Source organism: Cryptomeria japonica, chromosome 6 (assembly GCF_030272615.1).
Source record: "Cryptomeria japonica chromosome 6, Sugi_1.0, whole genome shotgun sequence".
Classification (NCBI taxonomy): Eukaryota; Viridiplantae; Streptophyta; class Pinopsida; order Cupressales; family Cupressaceae; genus Cryptomeria; species Cryptomeria japonica.
This window is the reverse complement of record NC_081410.1, coordinates 601,652,079-601,673,735: the sequence shown is the minus strand read 5'-3', so window position 1 is coordinate 601,673,735 and position 21,657 is coordinate 601,652,079.

Sequence of the window (21,657 nt, the reverse complement as noted above, 5' to 3'; positions counted from 1 at the left end):
CTTGATATTCATTGTCAAAAGTTGAAAGTGCTGATAGGATGATCATGTTGTCTGGTTTCAGGACATGCGGTACCCCGTCTAAGACAGGAACACTCTGGTTTCGAGTATACCACACCGTGTAAGACCCATGATATTAGTGACAAGGACAAATAAATTTGCGGTTGATTGATATGACAAGTGCGATCAGTTTGAATGTCTAGTTTGATTGAAAAGTTCATCTGGTTAAGCGTGATTTGCAGTAAAGCGCAGTGTGTGATTGCGTGTCATTGGAGGGATGCTCAGTGAGTTGTCTTATGCATAAAGGGGATCATTTATTGACAAAATGCAAAATGCCAAAAGAATTGTTTTTGGAATTTGAATGTTTTGAAAAAAAAATTTGTTCATTTTTTCAGAACGTTATTTGATTTTTTTTTTATTTTTTATTTTTTAGGACATTATTTGATTTTTAGGGATTTTTTTCAGGACTTTTTTCAGTTTTTAATGATTTTTTCAGGACATTTTTCAGTTTTTTATGATTTTTTTAAAGACATTTTTCAGTTTTTTTGAATTATTTCAGGACATTTTTCAATTTTTTTTGAATTATTTCAGGACATTTGTCAATTTTTTTGAATTATTTTAGGACATTTTTCAATTTTTTATGATTTTACCCCCAGTGTCTAGCAAGGCAAGGAATATGACAGGTGAATAAATAGGCTTTCTGAAATGTTGGTGGATAGAGGGAAGACAAAGGCCATTTATTATGGAGACAACGCAGATGCAATTTTCAAGGGCTATTGCATGATGGGACAAGAGACTGGATATGACAATGTAAAGCAGGAACATGGCATGAGGGACATGTCAAGAGGTTTTTGAAACCATATTTAAATTTTGCGTCCTTATGTCAGATCAAGATCAAGGAATGAAAAAGAGTGTATGGATAGTGATAAGATATGGATAGGATAAGCAAGACCAAGAATGGATAAGGGACATGGACTGAAGGTCGGGATTGGCTAAGGGATAGTGGCAGAAAGTTGCAATAAGCCAGGGAATATGGATGAAAGGTTATAATAAGCAAATGGATAAAGACCAAAAGCTATGATAGACTGAAAGCTGTGAACAAGATGCATGATGCTCATGGCGATCCTCAGCCTTGTCAAGATCAAAAGGTGGAAAGGGAAACTAGACATGAGGGACAATAGGATATGAAGGGTAATGACAGGGGTTCGATAGGATAGTGAAGGGAAATAAGATATGAAGGAGGAAACCTGCCCCCAAGTACGGTATGCAAGAAGTTCATAGATTACGCATGACACTTGTTTTCCGGGTTTTCATCATGGTACTTGCCCAAGGTGCCTGTTTGCCAGGTTTTCACTAGTGGACAAATTATTTTTGCTTTACTTTTTTTTTCTTTTTCTTTTTTTCTCACTTTTTTTTTTTGTATTTTGATTTTTTTAATAGAAGATGGACACATGATAGGGGATGGAAGAAGGACTCAAGCATCTTTTTGTTTGGATAGTAGCCTTGAAAAAAATGGACCATGACCTTTAAAAGTATGCTCAAAGATGTTGGTAGGATAAGGACATGGAAAATGAGATGAAACTAAGGCAAGGATTTATGTAAAGGATTGGATCAGAGGGATGGAAGGATGAAAAATATGCATTGGATAATGAATAGGGTATTGGAAGAATTGGGCTTCAGTGGATGGAAATGAAGGCAAGATTGACATTGGCACACACCTTGAGGGGTGATGGACTGATGGAGGAAAAATGGATCTCAGATTGTGAGATTTGGATGGAGGAATAGCTTGGGATTTTGGGACATAAGGGCCCAAAATGGATGAAGAAGGTGATGAAGGAATAGACTTGAGAGGTTTAGATGGAGGAATAGAAATTTTAGATGCCAATCTAGGTTGTTCTTTTTGTGCTTCAAGGAGCTTCTTGGGAATCCACATGGTTCTTGATGTTTCATTTTTTTGTGGTTCCTTGGAGTGCATTGCTTGCACAAGGGATTTAGGAACCCATATAGATTTTGACTTTTGTTTTTTAGCAATGGGCCTTTGTGACCTTTTGGATTTTTCCTTTTCTTTTTGGCTCATATTTTTCTTTGCTTTGACATGTTGATTAGATTGGACATGTTGATCCTTGAATACATGTGGATTTCTAGACTTCTGACTTTTATACTTGGCATCCAAATTGCTTGGAGGGGGAAAGGAATGCATGGATGGATATGAATGAAATGGACTTCTTTTGGATGGATGAAATTTACTCAAGGATGTGTGCCTTTTCTGACCTTGCATAGAGGAGGAAGGGATATAAGGACCTAAGATGGATGGAAGGGATGATGGGGAAGGTGTATGTTTTGATTTTGATGGAGGGATACCAACATCTTGAGGAATTTCACTGAGATCATGACCCTTAATATTTTATTTAACATGAAGGGATTCTTGCTTATGAAGATCTACTCCTTTGCCTTTATGAATATCTTGACTTGTAGGATACTCTTTTCATTGGGAAGAAGACGTGAGTCCATTATGAGGTGGATATGATATGAGAGAAATAATGAGATCTTGAAGTGGATCGGATTTCACCAAAGTGGAAGAACCTATTGTGCATGTCGAGGGTTCATGAACATCTTGCACTGACACGTCAGAATCATGAGGGGGACTAGGATTGTGTAGTGGACATGGTTCAATGACAGGCTCTTCAAGAGATGGAATGGGAGAAATAATGGGATCATCAAAAGAAATGAGATCTTGGAGTGTATATGGAGTATTAAGACAAGGAGATGGAGGAACAAAAGGATCTTGCAGAGGATCTAAAGGAATGATTTGGTCTTGACAAGGAGGAAGATCATTGGAATCCTCTTTAAAGGTGATTTGCTCTTGACTTTCAATGGGATCATCAAAAAGGATGGAAGGGATATCTTGATCTTTCTTAGGAAGTGGAATGTCAATGGGATTTGAAAAGACATTGTTTTCTTGGAATGGAAGGGGATTGTTTGGGATTGGATGGACTGGGATATCTTGATCTTGCTCGGGGAATGGATTGTCAATAGGGCTTTGGATAGGATGGACAAGAATAGGGGAATCATCATGAGCATCTAGGAACATGGGGTCTTGGTCAACAATTGGATGGGATGATAAGGTTTCAGGATCTTGATCTTGATCTATTTTAAGACACATTTCTTCATGCTCTAAATTATCCTCTTGACATGAGGTTGGACTTTGGATATGCATGGAGGATTCTGACAAGGAATCAATGTTTTGGCATGAAAGAAATGCACTTTGAACATTTGTGATGGATTTTGGCAAGGAATCAATGCTTGAACATGAGGAAGAGGGACTTCGAATGGGGTCCTCTAAAACAGGTAATGGCAATAAAGTGCACGGTGGCATTAGGTCTTGTATTTCTGAAACATGACAAGGATGTGCATCATGAATTGGATTATCTTGGTAATCAATTATGGATAGCCCTTGGGTAATTGCATCCTTGGGCGTATTGTTTGATGAGGACAATATGGAAGGTTCTTGTGAAACTTCTAAAGGTGTAGGGATAGATGCCACTGGAGAGTCAATTTGTTTATGGGGGGATGAGACATTGCTAGACATAAGTGTATTATCTTGATCTCCCTCAATAAACTCACTTGGTAATTTCCTTAAGATCATTGCAATAAAGCCACCTTTCTTTCGAGGTTTTGACATAGTTGTATTTGGAATTTGAGCTTGTTTGGCAAGGAGTTGGTTCTGATCTGATGTCATGTTTTGATTTTGAACTTGGTTCAATTGTTCTGAGATGTTTGAAACTTGGGTTGGTGCATGTTGCAAGTTTCATTTTTGAATGTTTGATTGTGGTTGTTGACATTGATATTCCATCATTGGTTGAACCATTTGTGGACATTGTATAGTTGGTTGGACATATTGTTGAAATTGGACCATTGGTTGTATTGGTTGTATATGTTGAAAAACTGGTTACACCATTGGTTGTACTGGTTGAAAATCTGATTGATAGTAAACACCTTCTTGTTCTTGTTGTGGAGGCACATAATGTTGAAATTGATGTTGTCTCTTTTCTCGAAATTGTTTCATCATCTCTATTTGGGAGAGGAGAGCTGGTATGTCTGATCGTTTAAGAAGAGATCTTACATCAATTGGCTCAATCTTTGGATTTCGACCTGGAAATTTTTGAAACATTTTGGACATTTGTGATCTATTCTTTGCAATGTTTTTCACTCTTTGTTCCAAAATCTCATTTTCTTGAGTTAGTTTCTCCTCTAGTTTTTGTATTTGGACATTTACATCATCATTATAATTTTGATCCAAGTTCTGAGACATGTAGAGATTGGATTGACATGATTGATTGCTCAATTGTGATGACATGGCTTCGTAAGAAGGTTGAGACCTCATTTCAACAAACATGTCACAATGCAAATGCAACTAATGGGATTGACAAATGCAACCTAAAGTATGACAATGCGACTTAATGTTTTTGGACTTTTTTCAAAATTTTGACAAACTCATGAATGCAATTCTAAAAATGAGACCCTTAGGAAATTGAAATGATGTCTAGACCTCAAAGGACAAAAGGACCAAGTGACAAAAGGACAAAATGACAATGTCTCCCCTATATGCTTGGATACTAAGCTAGGTTTGACCAAATGACATTGATGACAAAAAGAGAAAAGGTTTGATAAGGTCTAGACCTCCTAACAATGACCTAGGGTTTATCAAAGATCTGGATTACTCAAGTATGACAAAACCTAGTTTTTGAGACTATATGCAAAGGGACAATTACTATACAAATGACCCTAATATGATATGATAATGACCTAAGCTTGATGAAGAGACCTAGGGTATGCAAATGCAAATGCATGACAATGTCAACCTAAGTTTGAATTATGAAATTGTATTACTCTAATGCAAGAGGACATATGCAAAATGGATGACCCTTATTGATATGCAAAGGAGTATGACCTAGGTGAAACTTAACCTTGGTAACTGACAATGAATTTGCAAAATGCAAACCTAGGATGAACCTAAATCTAAGTGACATGAATGTTGAGACAAGATTTTGAAAAATGTTTGACAACCATGTTTGAAGGTGTTTGAACTTTGTTGGATGAAATGTTCTTGTGGTTAACCTTGTTTTGAACCAATTTTGTCTTGTTTTTGAAATGAGATGCAATTCAACTTTTGACAAGCAAAGAAGACAAGATATTTCAACTTAGACTCAAGACAATCATGCTCATTCACACATATCTTATGGTAGGCAAGGACATTAGGTACTTGAGAGGTAGACTCGTTATGGGATTCAAGGAGAATACATAGATGCTTGACCCCATGGGCTCCCCTCATGGAACTCACTTCTCAGGGCATCCAACCATCAGTGCCCATGGAAATCTCCCCATGGTGAACTTAGTATCTCTTCCAAGTATCCGAACTTGTCCTTCTCAAGTAACTAGAAGGATTTTTGGCCTCTAAATACAAGGTGTTTAGTAAGGATTTCTGTTAAGTGTTACTCCTTGGTGTCACGCAAGAATGATTGAGACATTAAGCCCACCAAGATACCAAACAAATGTAGTTGCGCAAGCACAATTTATACCATGAGGTCCTACTTAGATGTTGATATGAGAAAGAGTTCAAGGGTCATCACTTCCCAAGTAACTGCAATTCCCACGTAACCCTTCCTTCAAAGCTTTTGCCCATCAGGTATTTGTTTATAGTGAGCTAGAATGCCAAGGTATTATAGCCATACTCACTTTGGGTCATTCCCTTCTCACAATTATCACTTGCTTGCAAAAGCAAATGGTCGGGAAGGCAGGCCCTCTAAAGGTGACACACAATCAAAAACATGAGCATGGTATCGAAGATCTAGATTTCTGATCACCCTAAGAAGGATGAGAGCATACTCTCCTACTCCAATGTCAAACTCAACAATCAAAGCAAACATATATTCATTCCATCCTATTTAGAAATCATACTAGGTGCCTAAATATTAATTACAAACACAAAGTTTAGTTGTAGTCCAAGGCAACCTGCAAAACCCAAGTCAGAAGTTTGATATGTTTTAGTCTTTGACTATCGAACCTGCACAAAATGTGTTAGTAGTTTCATTTGTTGTCTTTTCCATGCATATGCCAAGGTGCTACACAGAGAATCAGTACCAAAAAACCAAAAAAGCAGAAACAGAATGCAAAAGAAAACAATTTGCAAGTGAAAAACACTGTCTTTTACCTATGTCTGACACAGGTGCAGATTGTCCTTGAAATAGGCATAGAATGCTTGACACAGGCGTAGAATGCTTGACACAGGTGTAGAAGTTCCTAGAAAACCCTGCATTACCCTGTTTCTTGGGTTTTTCACCTGCAAATCAACTCAAAAGCACTCAAAAGCATGATTAGGGGGTTAGTTCAAGTCGGGTTCACCAATTAATGTGGATAGGAAATTGGAAATCATCAAAGCAATATCAATATTAGTAATCTAGCTAAATCACAAAAGCTCAATTGCAATGATCAATCCTAAACACACTCAATAAAGACATGAAAACAAGACATTCAAGTCTGCATTTGGTTTGCTTAGTTTTCAATCTTGAATGTCTTGTTTTCATGTCTTTATTGAGTGTGTTTAGGATTGATCATTGCAATTGAGCTTTCGTAATTGAGCTAGATTACTAATATTGATATTGCTTTGATGATTTCCAATTTCCAATTTCACGTCAGGTTCACCAATTAATGTGGCTAGGAAATTGGAAATCATCAAAGCAATATCAATATTAGTAATCTAGCTCAATCACAAAAGCTCAATTGCAATGATCAATCCTAAACACACTCAATAAAGACATGAAAATAAGACATTCAAGATTGAAAACTAAGCAAACCAAATGTAGACTTGAATGTCTCCTTCATGTGGCTCCATTGTCCTTCTTTCTCCTTCAAATAGCTTTGTTTGTGGATCTCACCTACAAGTGCATACACATGAGATGAAAGCAAGTAGACAAGATAGTAGCGCAAGAATACTCGAAGCGTGATTGATTCGACAAAGTGATTCAAAAAAGTGTTTCGTTCGATAATGTGATTAGTTGGGATAGAAGAAAATCATCCAATTTATAGACAAATTGGAGAAAAGATCAAATTAGCATGAAGAGATTCAAATGAAAATTGCAAATCAAAAAATGTCAATTATGACAAATTATGACAAATTTGCACTTTCTATGCAAAATTGATTGATTGATAATTCATGACAAAATTATGACAACTTTCTATGTCAAAATTGATTGATTGCCAATTATGACAAATTATGACAAATTGAAATGTCATTCCCATGAAATTAGGAGAAATAGGAGGAATTGAAAATTAGGTGAATTAGAAATTAGGAAATTAGAAAATTGATGAAAATTAGAAATTAGGAAAAATTAGAAAATGAGGAAATTAGGAATTAAGTGAATTAATTAACAATTTTTCATTTATTAATTAATTCACAAAGAGGGAAGAATTAGTTAGCCAATTAAATAAACATTTAATTGTGACACGAAGACTTAGGATAAATAAATAATTTATTAATCCTAGAGGGGGAAATGACAAATAGGGTTAAATGAATAAATCGTGACACCCTAAAAGATGAATTAGAAAATGTAAGAATGACAATTAGGTCTTGACAAAAGATAATTGATATCGATTCGATTTGATCATGATTCTGATTAACAAAAGACCAATACTGATAAGAAATTCGATTGATAAATGCACCAATTGATGAGGAACAATGACTAATTGATCCAAATTGACAAACTTGAGAAAGACGATGATCGATGACAAATCGATCGCAAAATGACAAAATTGACAAGAAGACAAGGATAGATGACAAAATAGATTGCAAAATGACAAGATTGAAAATGTCAACGATTGATGACAAATCGATCACAAGACAACAAGATTGATGACAAATTGATCAAAAGACAAGGATCGATAACAAATCGATCGCAAGATAATAAGATTGAAAATGACAACGATCGATGACAAATCAATTGCATGAGGACAAAACCCTAATTAGGATTGATGATATCCAAAATGATGACAAATGAACTTGCACATTGATGCGACAGGATAAGATTGACCAAAATCATGACAAATATTGTTATCGACAAGACCAAATTCAAAAGTGAGAAAAATGAGGAATGCAGAAGAAGGACTCAATGCTTGCAAATGATAAAGACCAAGTGTGAATCATAGGAGAAATGTTAATGCGATGCAAAAACCCTAAAATAAGGCAATGCGCAAATGTTAAAGTTTGATTTTGCAAGCGTTGACCATTTTTAGGTGTCTACACAAATAATTCAAAGTATTTGGAAGTAAGTGTTTTATCAAAAGAGATATGGATGGTCTATATAGCTTTGACTCTAGGAGTGATGAACGAATCTTCCTTAGTTACTCATTTAATAGAAAGGCCTACAAATGCTACAACAAAAGACTAAGAAGAGTCATTGAGAGTTTGCATGTAAAAGTAGATGAGGATATGCACAAAGGAAGTCAACCACAGGTAAACCAGTGTGATTATTCTGGTGATGAAGGTGATGAATCTTAGTCAAACAATGAACCAGAAGAAGCATCTAAGAAGGCTCCCAACTGGTATGTGCAGTTGAATCACCCAGCAGAGAAAATTCTAGGAAATAAGAGTGAGGGTGTGCAAACTAGAAGAAGACTTTCCCGAAATGATGAACAAGTCAATTTCTGCCTCATGACTAAAGTAGAACCTAAAACATTCAATGAGGCTAGAAAAAGAAAAGAATGGATGGATGTCATGGAAGAAGAACTGCAATAGATTGAGAAGAACAAGACTTGGGAATTAGTCCCTAGACTAGAAGACAAGAACATCATTGGCACTAAATGGGTCTATCGGAATAAGATGAATGAAGAAGGTAAAATTGTTAGGCATAAAGCTATACTAGTGTGAAAAGGATACTCTGAAGTAGAAGGAATTGACTTTGAAGAAACATTTGCATCGGTACCTAGATTAGAAGAAATTCAAATGTTTCTAGCCTTCTCTGCCTACAAGGGTTATAAATTATATCAAATGGATGTAAAATTCTCCTTCCTAAATAGAAATTTGGAAGAAGTATACATGGAGCAACCAGAAGGGTTTATGTTGCATGATGATGAAACATTTGTGTGTTGGTTGAAGAAGGCCATGTATGGTGTATAGAAAGCTCCTAAAGCATGGTATTCAAGATCAGATCAATACTTGAAGGAGTAGGGATTCAAAAAGAGGACTGTTGAAAAAAATTTATACATAAAGAAAGATGGAAACCACATGATCATTGTGGTTGTGTATGTAGATGATATTATCTTTGGAGGAAATAGGGACACCCTCTACAAAGAATTTGCTAATCAAATGCAGTCAGAATTTGAGATGTCAATGCTTGGTGAATAGACATACTTCCTTGGTCTGCAAATATTACAACAAGATAAGGGAATCTTTATCTCACAAATGAAGTATGCAAAGGAAATGATGAAGAAATTTCAACTAGAGGATAACCGGTTAGTACCCCCATGGTGACCAAAAGTAAATTAAGAAAGAATGATGAATCACCAGTGGTGGATAAGACTTTGTATAGATCCATGATAGACAGTCTATTGTATCTAACTGCTTCTAGATTGGATATAGTTTAGGCAGTATGTATGGTGGCCAGATTCCAAGCTGCACCTAAGCAGTCACATATGAATGTTGTAAGAAGAATCTTTAGGTACCTACAAGGAACACTTAGTTATGTATTGTGGTACCCTAAACAAGGAGAATTTATCTTGGAAGCATATACTGATACTGATTGGGCAGGTTGCATTGATGACTGAAAGAGCACAAGTGGTGGTGCATTCTTCCTAGGTGACTGGTTGGTCTCATGCTATAGAAAGAAGCAAGACTCAATCTCTCTATCAACTACTGAAGTAGAATACATTGTTGTTGCTACATGCTACTCTTAGGTGCTTTGGATGAAGTAGGCCCTCAAAGACATAGAGGTGGACATCACTGATCCTATTCTCATCTAGTGTGATAATTCGAGTGCAATCAACATAGCAAAGAATCTGGTGATGCATTCTAGAACAAAACACATTTATATCAAGTATCATTTTCTTAGAGAGAATGTTGAAGGATAGGAAGTAAAGGTGGATTATGTCCCTACCAAATAACAATTAGTAGACATTTTCACCAAACCATTATCGGGGTAAGCACCTTTGAGTACCTACGACACAAATTGGGAGTTGTGTCATCTGCCTTGTGCACTTGAGAAAGGAAGGGTTTATATGGTTCACGGGGAGTTCATAGAAGTCTAAGGGGGAGCTAGGTACAGTTCAATGGGGGAGTGTAAAGTACCCTTTGTCATTGTGTCAAAGAGGGAGAAATGTACTAGTACAAAGTGTCTTGTAGTAAGTTGACATCAATGCCAAAGGGGGATATTGTTGGCAATTTGGGATTAAGTTGTCATTGATGTCAACCAGTTTGGCTATGTAACCAGTAAGTAAGAATTGGTGACAGGTATAAGAAGAGAAAGATAGAAGGAAGGCTATTGGTAAATGTGACTTGTGTCATCTACCATTAAAGAAGGCTTACCGGTAAGGCATAAACTAGTATGAAGGTTGTTTGTGTGTTATTAAGGCACAACAACCGGCGAACAAAACAAAGAGGATGTTTGATGGTCATACTGGTAACATAAACAAAGCCAGTAGTCAACCTTGGTTGACAAAGTATGTCAAACCGACATAGGAATCCAAGAAAAGGTGGATTTCAACAAGCATGACAACTGGATGACAGGTGGAGGTATTGCACAGGCTAGTGGAGAGTGCATCGATGTAACAAATCTGCAAGTAGGTTAGCTTTTATGAGGAACCTGCAAGTCATGAAACATGCTAGAGGATTGAGGATTGAGGAAGGCAAGATGGAAAAGCAACTGCACTAATCCTACAGAAGATTTAATCTTCATACCTGTTTGGTGAAGGAAACAACACAACCATTAATGGTGAATGATAGACAAAAATAGAAAAGCATGGTGCAAACCTCCTGATTTAGAAAATGCACATTGGAATGCAAATCTTTGCTAGTGATTGATCGATGTCATGAAGATCTTGTTGTCTTCAAAATTTGATTCCCTTTAATATCCTTAAAATAATATGGTTTAAAGCTTGGTGCAGAAGAGACATCAAAGATAAGGAAATTCTCAAGACAACATATGACAAGGTTTGATTAGACCTTCTACACTTCAGGCTTACTCAGAGCCCAGATGGGTATACCTTTGTGAATTAAATTCACGCTTTCAAACATAAACCCACAACAAACCAGTCCAGAAAACCAGTGGGTCTATTCACCTTAAAATCAACTGAAAACAAAGAATGGAAATTGTACTTAAGTTTAGCATTTTGATCAACAAAGCATGCAATAAACAACTTCCATTAATACCAGTGCCTTATCCAAGGTCATAGAGTCATCTAAACTCAAATAAGACCCCTCAAACATAACATCTTTATGCTTCCCATCGGCTTGGTTTCTATCAATCCTTGTATATGCCTAACACCTAAAAGAACTCAAGCATTCTAAATCAAGCTATGGTCATCGAAATTCAAAGTTCCTTCCAGAGAGTTTACTGGTATAAGTGGCCCCCACCTCTTTAATTTCCCTCCTAGAGAGAAAAGCTAGCGAACACTTCTACTAAAATTGCTTTGCAATTCCATTCAAACAGAACAACCCTGGATTATTCAGAATGAAACAATAAATAGATTTGTGAACAAACTTGAAGACAACATAGAGCTTTACTCAAAACGGATAATCTGTATATTGATATTCAGTTCAAAAAATATTACAAGCAATTTTGATTCTCCATTAGACTTAGAAAAGCTCAGATAAATTTTTGTAGCGTTTTCTTACAATTTTTTGCGATCCCCCTTCCTCTAGTCCTGGTATCCATTTATAACAACCTGGATGCACAAAGCTTCAGACTTCTTGAGGAGAGTTTGTTACAATCATTTCTTTTAGAGTAAAGAGGTTACAAACTTTTCGCAAAAGCAGTTACAAACTCTTTTCAGCCTCTGTAGTTTCTTCAATAGTTTGTTCGGTTGCAACCTCTTCTATCTTTTCAGGGGCGCTCTCCAACTGTTCCAGATCATGGGTGGCATATTTAGTTGCCCACTCACTATATACCTCTTTTGGCAGCCATGAGAAATTAATCACATTATCTTTAGTTTTAGTCAACCTTTTCCAATAATTTCTCATTTTGTTGACTTCTGAATTGAGAAAACCATAATGTGATTTAATTTTCTCTATCTCCTGTATTGTCACAACGAAAAAAGAAGCATCATCAAGATCAATAATTCCTTTAACTCTTGCTAACAATTTATCTTCTATCTCCTTGAGCCATATTTGTTTGTCTTTTAACTGATCCGGGCTAGCAAAAACTCCTGGGAGCAACTGTTGGATTTTGCCAAGATCAAGAGCTCAATGAAATGTACAAAATAGAGACATAATATAGGACAAGAATAAACTGTATTCTCATCAATAGAAATGATCAACAATAATCAACTGGATTCAATAGTTACATACAATGTAGATGAGCCTGCTTATATAGGCAAGGCTAGGGATATGTGAGCACACAAACATGACATGTGGCTCAATAAGAAACAAGGGTAGGTAGGAAATAGGTGTGGGTAGGTAGGAGAAATAATATAATAGTCCACATGAGGTGGATCACCCACTGAATGTAGAGTGTAACAACAAAATCAACACCATAAAAGGTGGAATTTCTCCTACACACACTATCCCAATGTGGCACAAACACCCAAGTGTGTCATACCCAAACTACTATGAAATGCATTATCCTAAGTAAACTTAAGTAAGTGTAATAATATCCATGATGAATAATTATTTACACCAACACCCCCCCTTAAGTGCAACTTAGGGGAATGCACTTAAGTCTACAATGCAACTAAGCAATGCAAGATGGGTCCCGGCTATGAGGCCATGTTAGGTACCCATGTACAAATGCAAATGCATGCAAACCAATGCAATGAAATCTCTCACAAAGTGGGGAAAGAGAGAAAAACCCAATGGGAAAAAACCCTCCCCCAAAAGAGAGATGAAAAACATACTAGAGAACTCTCATAGAAGAATGTGAGGAACAAAACCCCATGTGAGGAAAAAGTCCCCCCCATATGAGAGAAGAAGAGAAGTCAAACTATGACCCCCCCTCAATGGAGAATCTGCACCAATGATAGAAGCTTGATGTATGAAGAAACTGCTCCACGAACATCGAACAACATTCCTCCCCTTAGGAAGAAACAAAACCAAAGGTGTATCCATGAAGTCTCCCCAATCATGAAGGGAAGATGTATGAAGAAAACTCATGATGAAAGGAATCTCTGAAAACTGCTCAAGTTTCCCCATGTCGATGCTGAAGGATACCCCTTCCAAAGGTGGTAAACTGTGCCACACTGCTGAAAAAGGCACTCCAATATCTAGTGGAGATGGATGTAGAACATGTCCCAAAGACTCACATGTCTCCTCAAAACATAAAGAGACCTCCTCCAACTGCTGTACATAAGAATCTACAATCATATCAACCTTGAAAGAATGATCATGTAGAGAATGAACAAGAGGGTCAGAGTGTGCCCTCACAACAATCAAAGAAGGATGACCTTCATCAAAGAGAAGATGAATGTCATCAATGATGTCTCCCAAATCTGCAATGTAGGATTCCATAAATAAACCTGCAATATCTGTCAAGTAATCATCCCATGAATCTGAAGCTGGAAGACAATGAATATCTTGCTGCACTGAATCACATGAAGGCAAAACTATCACACTATCTGCATCATCAGGTGCAATAGGTGATGTGAGATCAATATGAGGAGATGAAATACAAGACTCAAGAATGGGGTCACATGTAAGAATCCCCATGTTCAAGTGTCCAAAGTTCTCCTCAAAATCTGAACCATCACAATAAGTGTGATCATCATGTGTAGAATCATCAAATGTGAAATCATCATCATCAACAAAATCTGAAAAAGAGTATAACCGATATGCATGATCAACCACCCCAGTTGTAATGATAGCTCTAGTCTCCATGTCTCTAATGAAAACTGAGTCAGGTGTGAACTCCACAACTCTCTTAGTTGCGCCATGTGTGATTTGATAGATAGAAAGGAGATTATTTTTCAAGTGGGGTACACACAACACATCATTGAAGGAGTTATCCCCAATGTCAATAGATCCTTTCCCAATCACATCCATGTATGTATGATTGCCCATCAAAATATGTGGCATGGTGCAAGGCTCAAATGTAGAGAACACAGACTGTGAAGATGCCATATGATGAGAAGCCCCTGAATCTAGAAGCCATCTCTCCGAATCATGACTGATAGTAGCACATAGAGCTTTTCCTTTTCATGTTCCAAAAGAGTGAGTTTTTCCACTTGTAGAAGCCATGAATGCTTGCCCTTTTCCTTTTGAATGTGAGGAAGTGGAAGTTGATGAATCATCCTTCTTGTAGACTTTAGGCAAATCAATGTTATGCTTTTTGATGATATGTGTGAGCTCATCAATCTTCTTAGAATAGCAACGATGTTCCTCATGACCAATCTTTTTACAATAAGAACAAGTAGGTCTCTCTCTCTTTGGTGAATTATCTCTCTTGGAAGAAGATGAATCTCCTTGTTGTGGAGAAGATGGTGCTTTTTCCTTAGGATTTGATTGCCATTTCTTCTTGTTTGAGTTGCCCTTTCCTTGATTTCCTTTGTTCCCTTGATTTGCCACTAATGCTTGAGACTTAGAAGCCTTAAGAATGCCCATGCTTATCAACTTAGTTTGTTCCATCATCAACATTTCATTGAAAGCATCAAATGTAGGCATTGTGTATCTTGAACCCATTGTCATCCTATGGGTTTGGAAACTATAAACAAATGCTGCATATTCTGGTGGAAGCTTGCCTATCAAGTTGAATATCAATTGAGTATCCTTTTTATCAATGCCACAATCTTTGAGTTGTGCCCTCAACTCATTTGCCTTAGTGACATAATCTTGTATAGTATCAAAGTTCTTGGGATCTAACATGGTGAGATCACTATCAATTTGATATCCCCTAATCTCATCAACTTGACCATACAAGTCTTGAAACTTTTGCCAAGCACCCTTGATTAGAGTACATTTCTCAATATGAAAAATGAGATCCTTTGATACATACTTTCTTAACGTACCAATTGCCATGATATTTTTAGTGAGCCAATCTAAGTGACCAACTAGATCAGCCTTAGGATCAGCTAGAGCAACAATAGTTCCATCAATGTAATGAGTGAGTCCTTTTTCCATAAGTTTACTCCATGCATCAATTTTCCAAGTAGCATAGTTATGTGGAGTTAAGAGAGGAAACTTAGAAGAACACATAGCAGCAAAAAGGAAGGAACACAAGAGCACAAACGCACAAGAGACACCCCCCCAATTTCACTCAATCAAAGTACCCCCCCAAAGTGATGATTGTGGCACTTTATACTTAGTGCGATTACAATGAGCCACTTGCAAAACAAGGCAAAGTGGGCTTATGATGCAAATTTTACAACTTTTCAAATAAGATACAAGAGACTTCAATCAATAGTGCAATGAATCTAACTGAGATTCAAGCAAATATACAAGTACCAAGAGAGCCAAAAATGGCCAAAATCTGAAAGTATAATTTTTACTTACAATGGCATCAATCTGATAGCATCATGTGAAAGTAGACAAAAAAATACGCACTTTCAAAAAAAATAGCACCTGAAAGGAGGTCATATGACCCCAAACGAAGCCTTTGAAGTTGCAAAAACTGGGATTACTCAGGTACAGTCACCAAAAACTTCATTTTTTGAAAACTCCGTACATCAAAATCAAAAAATTTCTTCACCATTATGGAGAGCACAAAATTATAGCCCATTTTAAAAAAAATTGCACCAAAAAAGGAGCAAAAATGAGCAAGTTATGGCCATTTGAAGTTGAACTGCAAAATCAAAAAGCTCAATGAGAGGGGGGTCCAAAATTTTCAAACCCTGCTGATGTGGCGTTGATGTCAGCAAGTCACTAGGTTAAATTTGACGACCGTATGACCATCGCAAAAACTTCACCCCCTGCTGACTGGGCGTTCGTACTGTACGGACAGATGACGTGGCGGGTGACTACACAGGATGACTGTGTAGTCTGTACCATAAGGATTTACTGACTGTGCGCTATGCAGTGGCATTTGCATGGCAGCTGTACGGGTGATGTGGCTGCAGACTATGTGTATGGAAGGTACCGCGGGCCAATGGCCCCCTGCCACGTGGGGGACGCTAGTTCGTCGGTTTGGTGACTGGTGTCCGCGTGGCGAAGCGGGTGCTACCAGAGAGGAAGCTGGTGGTGGTAGACTTGGGCGCTGGTGGTGATGGGAAGCGCGTGGTAGAGGAAAGGAGCCCGCATTGGTGGTGTTGCCAGCTACTAGACGGCGAGCGGAGGGAGCAACAATGTGCAGGAGGAAGATAGCGACGACGGCGGGAGCGAGGATGGCAGCGGTGTGGGACAGAGCTGCCGGCGGGAGAGGAAATGGCCGACGGTGTACGCGGGACGAGGTAGGTATGTGTCGCAGACCTGCAAACCTGCAACGCGCAGGTACGGGGGGGTCTGTGGACCCCCCAAAAAAAACTTTTTGATTTTTTTGATATTTTTTCAAAATTTTTTTTTTTTGCTTTCTGATTTTTCAAATTTTTTTTTCGATTTTTTTGATTTTTCGAAAAAATATATTCAGAAAAGGAAAAAAAAATTTTCTGAAAAATAATGGAAAATTCGAAATCCGTACGAATATAGCAAAAATGGAGAAAAAAATTTTCTCACCAAAATAGGCCGACTTTATAACCAAAATTCATGGAAATGGCCTTTTGGACGCAATGGCGAGGTTGGATCTGGTCTAGGACGCCTCCAAAAGATGCTACTCCTCAGATCTACCTCTTGACATCGCAATAATGCCTCTTCAAGATGAATCAATGAAGCCCCAATGGCTCTGATACCATTTTGGATTTTGCCAAGATCAAGAGCTCAATGAAATGTACAAAATAGAGACACAATATAGAACAAGAATAAACTGTATTCTCATCAATAGAAATGATCAACAATAATCAACTGGATTCAATAGTTACATACAATGTAGATGAGCCTGCTTATATAGGCAAGGCTAGGGATATGTGAGAACACAAACATGACATGTGGCTCAATAAGAAACAAGGGTAGGTAGGAAATAGGTGTGGGTAGGTAGGAGAAATAATATAATAGTCCACATGAGGTGGATCACCCACTGAATGTGGAGTGTAACAACAAGAGTGGAGTGTAACAACAAAATCAACACCATAAAAGGTGGAATTTCTCCTACACACACTATCCCAATGTGGCACAAACACCCAAGTGTGTCATACCCAAACTACTATGAAATGCATTATCCTAAGTAAACTTAAGTAAGTGTAATAATATCCATGATGAATAATTATTTACACCAACAGCAACTCAAAAACTTGGTCAGTGTATTCCTTCTTGCACAGATTAATCTTCCTATCCACATTATCCACTTCTGCTGCTAATTGTATTAAAACTTTAGCAACATCAGAAGTGTACTTAATGATGGGATTGGCCCTTGCTTCATCACAAGATACACACATGAACTCTAGATCTTGCTCCCTAGGCCTCCATCTGTCAAAAATGTGTCAAAATGGCCTTGTCTCTCCTGAGCTCATTCCATATTTCCATAATTTTACCTACATTGTTGTAGAGCAATGAGACATTTATTGTATCTGCAAAACTGGAAATTGTAGCCCTTACTTTCTCCTCATATTTCTTTGCATACAAGGCCTGAGCCTGTTTCAAATTTTCTAATTCTTGGGGAGTGATTTCAATCATCTAAGAGCTTGAGGGTGCTGGAGATGGTGGAAACTCAATGATAGGGCTAGTAGGTGGAGGTCTTGCAGGAGAAGAGGAGATCATCAATGTTGAAGACTCACCTGGATGGTATTGTCCAGTCAACTGGCTCTGTAGCTTGGCAATGATGCTATCCTTACCTCTTATCTCCTCCTTGGCACTGTTATAGGCCTTTAAAACTGTTTCCAATTTGACTTGGAGGGCCTCTTTCTCTTTGGCTTCCTTCTCTGCTACTACAACACTGAATTTTGCAGTCTCTAACATAGTGCTAGCAGCCTCCACTACCCTTGTACTCTGCACTCTCTTCACCATCATTCAACCAAGGTAACTTGACCCTGGGGTGTCCTTGCTTTTCTTGCTCTCATTTCTCTTGAGAGACCACATGACAAGTGCAGCATTGTCCTTATTGAAAGTAACCCCCTCCATGGGTTTTGTCTCTTTTCTTACTACATCAAATACCAGGGCATCTGCAATATCCCATTCAGGTAATATGAGCACTCTAGCTTGTGCTACCATGTCTCTTCCCTGCTCAGGGGTGATGGTTTTGAATTCTTCCATCATCTCTTGCTTTATTTCCTCTTCCACCAAGAATGGATCTTTATTAGGCTGCTCAACCTTTCTCGTTTCACATCTATGTGTTGTTTTCATATAAACTGCATAAATGCTTGTGATGTGACAAAATTGTTGTCAGCTAGAAAGGCACTACTTGCCTATTTTATTTCAGGATCCCACTCCTGGCCTTTAAGTTCAGTGGAGGTAATATCCATTCCAGTAGCAATGGGTTCTTCTAGCATCCCTTCCTCTACTTCATCATAGGTGTATGCAATTTCCCCTAGACTACCCAATTGTATGAGTTGCTCAGCTACTGCTTGCTCATTTCCTATATGGATAGGGGATTGGGATGGGCAATACAAAGGTGTATCTGATTGTATTTCTTTCCCCACCCTTTGCTTCTTTGGGCTCTCTTGGATGTCGATGACATCTTGCATCTTCCTCTTTCCCTTGGAGGTAGAGGGCTCCCCTATTGTAGGCACCAGCACACTATAACCTGATTTCTTATGCAGTGTGTAATCACTAGGAGGGATTGGCTTGCTGGAAGCTGACCTACTAAGGATCATTCTAGCTTTCTCAGGGTTGCTCTTGATTACAACTTCCCTCTTCTCCTTCAATGTCTGCATCACATCTTCAAAACAAACAATCAAAAACTTTATTTTCTCTTCTAGTGGGAAAAAGCTAGACAATGGGTCATAGCTAGCATCAAACTGATGCACAAAATCCAGGGCTTTCTTATAAGCCACCCACTTTTATTTTCTTAGCTCCTTCTCATCTAGATCAAATTCATTTTTGATGAGGTCTTCAGGAAACTAGAATTGATGAGGCCTGCCTCTGCATGCTACCTTCTTCCTAAACATACCGTTGAAGAAGTCCTTTGGATCGGCACACTTGGACATTGCAGTGGATAAATGATAAGGTTTAAGGAAATCCTCAAAGCAATTCCAGCCTCCCTTTGTTATTACAAAATTGGTGGGCTATGGTAGCTGCAGGGAAAATAGTCCCTTTACCCCTGCCTGTCAACTCTGCCTCTTGCAAGCCACCAATTTGTTTGAGGATCTCCGCAATTCCCACTTTGAGAGGGACCTGGTAAGGTAACAAAAATGGAGTACCTCTGAAACCAAAAACTCTGAAAACTGTGGAAACTAGATATAAATAAATGTCACCCCAGTTATGAACAATGTTTATGTTCTCTGCGAATTCTTTTGGTCTTATGAAATCCAGAAGAACCTTGGGGATTCTTGGGTTCTCTGAGCAGAGGAGAGTCCTTATTTTAAATGCAAAATATTTATCAAACTTCAAAAAACTGGCATCCTCTTTGTCCCATGACAATACAGTACTCCATAACTATACTGGCATTTTTTCTCCTTCCTTCTCCTTAACCAGGTCCAGCCCACTGGCAAAGTAATCACCACCTTTGAAGAGGAAAAGATGCATTAAGAGTGAATACCATCCAAAAGGCCTATCCACCTTTCCATTCTTAATTCCTATCAACCCTCCATGAATATCATCAACAATATAAGTGGCATAATCAAATGTGATTGCAAGAGAAGGATTCAAAATCTGAGCGATCATTAACAAGTAATGATTCGGCATATTTGCTTCAGCATCTTCTCCCAAAACTTGGCAAAGTGCCCAATACATTCCTTTAGCCCTCAGGGTGAACATACTTAATGAGAAGGGCTCTTGTGTGTTGGGTCCTACGACTATTAACCCTCCTATTTTCACAAAAAATTCCTTAAGAGGCCCATTCCTGAGATGACTCCTCTGTGCACCGTAAATTTGGGCTGATGCTGTGAAGTTTATTGGTTCTAGAAAGTTTGTAAACTCATTAATCCCAAATGCTATCCTAAACTCTTCAACATTAATTTCCACAAGGGTTTTCCCATTTACATCTCGAATGCTTCTTGTGACTGGATCATAGTTTAACGCAATTTGAGTTAGCAAATCTGTATCCATGAATACCCCTGGGACTACTAGTTTCCCAACATCCAGTTCCCAGATACTGTTTTGCGGGGCAGGAGAATTTCTCATTCTGAATCCCACTTTAAACAATCCCAACCTGTGGGTCTCTCAACCAATTGCCCTTGTCATATAATCCTTCTCCTATCTTTAGATGGGGAGCCTTGGGCACTAACTCTTTTGCCTTTGATGCCTAGTTAGTTGACAACGTCAACTGTTCTAAAAAATCATCAGATACACTCCTCTCTAAATAATTAACCTTACCAGAAAATTCTCTTTTAGGAGCCATTTTGAAAATGCAAGAAATAAATGCCACTCTTAAACAACTCTACGAAGAGTTAATTATCTATTTAGAACACTGCACAAGAATTGCTACACAAGAATACGAGAGAACCTGTTCTTTGCTTGAAGGAATTTGCTTTGCAACTGGACCGACTTGCTCTGTATCTGAGGAAAATAACTCTGCGTCTACTTTTTTTGCAATATCCTTTAAAAGATATCTTTACCCGGTTGTTAGGAAATCAAATATTTGTACTCAGGGCCTTAACTATAACATTGATTCTGCATGCTTCGACCGTCCCTTCAAAATTGAATTCATACAAGAATTCATATTTTTCGCTTTAACGGGTCACAATATCCCTGTAAGTGTTTCATTCTACTCTTTCGCAACTTTGCGAAGCATAACTATCAGGCAGCTTGGTTCTATGAAATAACGCCAACCGTTCGATCAAAAGAAACTTAATCGAGCGTTAGGTTAACTGACGGCTTTAGCTTTTCTCTGGGTCCTGCTTTTCTATTGGCTACATGATACCACTTGGCATCCAACCATTTGCATTAAAATTCCCTTCGCATTCCACTTGATACCAGCCACGTGTCTTTCTTTCATACCGCCGGTTCCACCTTGGCGGGCCCACACTTTCTTCTTAGACCACGTTTCATCATGACACGTGGATGGCTCGCGTTCACTCTCGCTATTTTGCTGGGTATAAAGGACGTGCATCTTACCCTTGCGAAATAGCGCAGGCCATCGGATCATCGCTCAGGTTGATCTGCTTTTAATCGCCTGAAAAGGCTCTCAGGAGGGGTGGGCCCACTGACGCATCGTGAACACCTGGCGCCCAGTCACTTTCGGAGCTGACTTGTCACCTTCTTATTTGCCAAAAGGAAACCACGGGGCTCCAATAAGTTATTAACAGCTATACCTGCCAAGTCATCTCCACCTGCGACCTGAC